Genomic DNA, 6,186 nt, shown 5'->3' with positions numbered 1-6,186 from the left:
TGTGTGTGTTGGAGGGTAAGACATAGAGAGTTGGTGAAAGGACCCAGCAGTGATGGAAATACTGTATGGAAATACTGTATTGTATGTGAACAGCAGGGAGTTCTATCAAAATCAGCTCCTGAACAAACATTAAATGTCAGATGAAACTCAACCTTAGTTGTTCTGAATCTGTCCTGCTAATATACATGTCATCATGAAGATAGTATTATTCATAATTAGAGTACACTGCATTGTAATGCATGTAATGTAATGACTATATTTATGGGATAGTCAGCACACTATCAGTAGCTATGTATTCACTAGAACAATTCACATCTTTACAACAAACGCTGAGCTACCTGTCTGTGAACAGTCATCTAACCATTACCATACCATGTTACTATTTGTCCTCAGAGTGTCAACAGTTGCTTAGAAGACTGTTCGTGAGTGCTCATTCAAATTAATCCGTACCCATCATTTTAACCAAGACATCTCATACAAGCCGGTTAGACTTGGTAGTTTGCGTTTGTTGATTTCTTGGAACAACAAATAAATACAGTATAAAACTAGCTTGGGAGATCAAGGTTCGGAGCTGAAAGTACAGGAACACTACACTAGCTGTCATTTCATGGTTCCTGTTTGCTTTCACCCCCTGATGAAAGCTGCCAGTCTGTCTCCTGGGAAAAGGCATTTAATGGACAATATGTGCTGTTGTGGTTGGAGGAAAGCATGTTGCAGACTAACAAAGGTGTCTCAATACAATGTGATGGTGCACTGTGCAGGGACCTTTTCAAAGACCCAAATCTTAGAGCATCTTAGATGTGCATGTCCAGTCATTATAACTGCAATTATTGATGTTGCAAAATCTAACTGACCGCTAGAAAAGCTGTAATATGGAGATTGAGCAAGAAATAAGTGATAATAATTCTCTATTCCAATAGAAGTGTGTTATCTTGAATGATTACGTTTCTGGCAACAATAGACGTTTAGACGTTTGTTGCATATCTTATTCTGTGAAATTTTGTCGAAATGTGACGGCTGTTCACTGTGAAGCAGAACTTGTTACGTTCTGCTGTTTTAAGACCTGTCTAGTGAACATGAGGATGAGTGTGACTTTATAAAAGACATATTCTTATATAAATCTATATGTTATCACAAGCAACAACACGAGCTCCATTGTACGTATACCTCGGTCACATTCACATCACCTGACCTAATTACGTACACATGACACTTATACTCTTCACTTCCCTGTCTGGCCTCATCACACCAGGGACTCAAACTAAATGTAAATGTTACGTCAGGATTTGAAGACAATACATTTTGAAGATTAGATTACACTGTATAGCCGTTTGGCAGTTGGTGGTTATAGTCTAACTCAATACTAGACCGATTTTAGGATAGTTAGTTAATTGTACTTAAAGGTTTGGACCCAAAATATATTCAAGAATAAGGCCCAGGCTGAGAAACCCCAAAGTGTCCCTCCAAGCGGTTCTTGAGATATTGGAATATGTCAGTTGCAGCGCCCATCACTGACAAAATTTAGTATGCATCAAAAGAATGTGGTACGGATGCAGAAAGTCACATTCTGTGATGTGTGAACCTTTACATCCCAAGATATTGGCAAGTGAAGTGCTAGATATTTGCTTTGATGGTTATTCACTAGGTGGTGCCACTTTACAAATGAATCATAATGAGCTAAGGTAATGCGCCTCCTGAATTTAAGAATTTTTGAAGCTTTTGCAGAAAGTGCTTTGACCCTACCTCACTTCAGGGGGCGCTGAAGCACCAAGGGCAATGCACACCTAGGGACACAAACATGACATTCCGTATCAGACATGTTGGTTGGGGATCTAATCGACCAAGATTTTGTGGGAAAAGAAACCGAAGTAGGAAAAAAATACTTCGACAAACACTTTATGACTGCCATGCGTGGCGCAGGGGCGGTCATAATGTAGGTGGCTCAGTGCACAGTGCTGTGTGAGGCTGCATACTATTATGAAGAGGAAAACATTTCAATAATTAAATGTCTTTAAAGTGTAAACCAGTTGGACTACATTTCAGTGGTATAGACACACTGCTGATTTCCTTTTTTTTTTTAGCTTTGGCATAATTTTCTGGCATTTTTTGCATGTAATTCTGGTGGATTCTGGTGATTACTTACTGGACTGACGCTTAATTTGAGACTCAAAAAGAAGCTATTGATAAAACAAACCCTGTCAGGGTTGAAATGGCTCTATAATGACTCCAGCTGTGCGCCTGTGATTGGGCTGATAACTAATACAAGATGTACTGATGCAGTCCAGTTCAAATGAAAATGCAAGTAAATGCAAGTTTTTTTTTATGTTGTTTCCCTGGTATTTTACAGCTGTCTTGTGACTCCATATTCCAAGGTACTTTACTGATGTTTTCAATGAAGGACCTACATTGACCTGAGGCAGAGACTTCTAATTGCTCAGTTGATCACAGGACTTACCAATGAATTGACTTATTCAGTACAGCTAATGTATCAACTACCAACAATATTAACTATGTCTCCAATATTAACCACATATTAATAACCACAAGGTGGCACTACAATTGTGATATCACACAAATATATCAGATGTCTGACTTAAAGCCTGAAAACTTCTCTTGTTTTTTGGTGGATTTTTAACATACTTTTAAAATGCTTTTGCGATGGCACATCTTGTCTGTCAAGTCACTTAGCCCATAAAATATAATGTTTTGAACAAAGAAAATACAAATTTTCAATAATGAATAAAAAATTACTAATCCTCATCAGTTGTCAGGGCTCACAGCACTATACCTCCAGTAACTTCAATGCACTGGAACAGAGAATAAACACCCCTAGTAAAAACAATATGGACAAAGGTCAATAGGTCAAAGCCTACATGCAGTTGTGCTTCACCCCCTAATGCAAAGCCTTACCAAACTCCAGTAATTACAAGCAGTCTCATCACCCCAAGCATACTTCCTCAAATGGAGCTTTCCTTAGTTTCCTGGCAGGTACTGCAGCTAACATTAGAGCTGACTTAATTTATGAGTGACATGATGCTTTATTTAAGTTGCAAACAAGCAAAGAACCATTGAACCTTGTAATTGTCCATCTATTATTAATGAAAGAATGGCACAATATATTATACATTTTAAGCCTCCCTCCAATTGCTTTACACCATTTTAAACTAACAAGTCATGGCTCCTCTGATGTATTGATTGTATCGCCTTGTATTTTGACACTATTTGGGAATTATTTGTTTCTAAGGAAAGTTTTAAGTATTTCACTGGATTGCACCCAATCACTTCTATATTGATGCAGTCACTGATCAAGGTCACAAGATCATAGTTACAACCGGATCAACATATATGTAGCTTGGACTGGAGTTCATCTACCACTACTTATAACACAGCTATGCTGGTGGTTAAATTATTTTATGTTCAAAAAGATGTTGTTATGTTGTTTCTTCACATGTGTCTTGTTCAGACTGAATCCTGTTTAAGATTGGTCCCATGTGTTTCCCCTTATGTCAGCTTGAAGCCTGAGGTTCCTGGGGAAACATTTTCCGGCATCCATTATGACAACAGATAGATCAAATAAAAGATGACCCCCCCAACCCCTCCCCCCCACGTAGGGTAAGTGACAATAAGGCCCAGGCAAAGGAGAGAAGGGCGTGAGCGCAGTCATGATCCTCAAACACTGAGAACTAAAACAAAACAGGAGCCAGGACAGCCAGGGGTTTCTACATCAAACAGGACAGCACAAAGAGATGAAATAACAGGACAGAGAAAATACCAGTTATCTGATCGCTAAGGCGAATGCACAGAATGGAAGATCTCTGTGTGGTGCTTTCCTCAGAAACACAAACCGTTAAAGGCTCCCTTTTGTAATAACCTAAAAATAGGCATGTTAGTTAGAAAAGTTAAGATATCATTGAGCACAGTATAAACAGATGTATGGCCAGGAAGCGAATTTAGAGTAGATCAGTAGAAACATTGCCAGGTTCCATTTCAGTTGTTTTTCTGCAGTAGGCTATCTCCTGTCCAATCAATTATTTAAGAAATCTCCAAATTTTGGAATTATGTATGAGAAATGGAAACAGGTACATCAAAAACATCTGAAAATGTTTGAATGGATAAGGAGTATTGGGAAATCTCTTTACCGTTCTCTCAGAGTTATGTTACTTTTAAGTAACTAGTGAATTGGACGTTCACAGACTCTAAAGGTTTTAAAATGACTCATGCTTCTGTAATTCTGAATCAAAATCCACTTTGATGGATGAGTCCTTCGTGCAGTACTGCTTTCACTGTCAGACTGTATGCTGCCGATGACAAGGCCAAGGAAAAACTATATTTTCAGACTTTAAAACAATGTTTGAGGGCTGGTTTTGATTGGCTTAACGATGACCAGCTGTAATCCTGTAAACATAACAGTTTAGATATTTAAAAGGCTCTTAACGTGGAAGATGGTAGGCGATTAATCAAGCCAAAATGTTATTTGTTTATATTTTAGTTCATATTACTTGACAATATTGTTATAATAAATGTTTTAACGTACCGTAAGATCATTACAGGTGACGTTATAAATTCCAACTATCCTCTGAGACCTAGCCTCTTTGTGCTATGAAAATGGTGAGCATCATGAAATCATGAGTTCAGAAAATATATTTTATTTATACAAATATGAATTAATTCAGAAGTAACATGATTCTTCATTTGACGCAGCTAATGGCAAGGACCCTTTAAAGGACCATCGAAACTAATAATGTACACCTTGTATCTTCAAATGTCCCTTTAATGGAGGAGATGGCCTCAATCGACCTCTGACTGCAGGCTGATGGGAAGGTAAATTGTGACCGCTGAGTTCAGCTTGCTTTCCCTCTGGTACTTGTTTGTTTTGTCCAGCACTTACCCTCCGTATAACCCTCTCAATCCCATTGTAAACTTCTGGCTCATATAGGCTTCCTCTCAGATGTTTGCTGAGACACTTGCACACTCAGATAGAAAAATATGCATTGCGCGGAATACTGTGGAATCCTGAGTTTCTAGGGTAACCGAGAGTGGGTTTTTATGTTTCTAAATGATGAAAAACAGATGTACAAGGCAGCTGTTGAACCCTGGTATACATTACAAAACACTGGATTTAGTCAGCCAGTGAAAGAAGAGTGTTTCAATGTCTTATGATGCCCACTAGCTGATTGCTTGCATATAGGCAATGAGTATAGTGTTGTGCATTTATGCATAACCATGAATTCAATTAGAAGCACATTCTTTGATGTTACATCTAAATCAGTGTCTTAGAACCACTGATGGTTCCATCAAAGATGTATTCAAGGCTATAGTGCTTCATGCAGCACCTTTCAGGTTTCTTTCTGCTCTTTCTGCCGCTCATTTGACTGAATGGTGCACTGCCAGAGCCACGGTCCTGCCCTCAGCTGCCAAGGTACACACGCACAGATAAACTGAATGCAAGTCAGTTTCTTCATTTTTAAATGTGACACATATTCATCCCTCACACTGAAAAGATCTTCCTGTATTGCAACTAGGGGGGGGGGGGGGGGTGGAATGCAGTCTATTCAACCCAGTTCTGAAAGGACATTCTGAAATCATTTGGGCGTAAACATAGGTAAAGTGATCCGTGTTTTAACTATGGCTTGAAAAAAGTTGTCTCACTCTGTCCCCACAGGTGTAGTGGGTTATGGGGAACACTGCGGTGCAAAATTCACTGGCCACACATTTAGCGGTTTGTCTATCACAGTACAACCTGGGTATGAAACCTTCTGTTTTGATCTCTGTCTATGCCATCATTGCTCTGGAGAGCAATTAATTGATCTAGTTCACTTTGACAAATGAGAGTCATTTCTCATATTGATCTCCCTGTTCTTGAAATGGAGTCATTCATATTTGTAAATGTGAGGCGCAGTTGATGCTGGCTTGATTGGGAAGCCGTGGGGCATGGCATCAATGTTGAGCTCACTGCTCTTCACCAAAGCGACAAGTGTAACACCTAATTTCGTTTACAGAATGCAATCAATGCTCCAACAGGCATTCATTTATTACGAAACCCGTTATGCCTTTTGTCCATGACAAACAGAAGCATGTTAGCATTGTGTCCACGAAATATTGCAGAGAGCGTATTCTTTTGTGCACAGAAAACAAAATAGATGATTCATGATGTGCACTGAGGTGACTGTTTTTCATTTTGTAGAC

This window comes from Sprattus sprattus (assembly GCF_963457725.1).
Source record: "Sprattus sprattus genome assembly, chromosome: 18".
In the NCBI taxonomy this organism is placed as follows: Eukaryota; Metazoa; Chordata; class Actinopteri; order Clupeiformes; family Clupeidae; genus Sprattus; species Sprattus sprattus.
Note: the sequence above shows the minus strand (reverse complement) of the source record.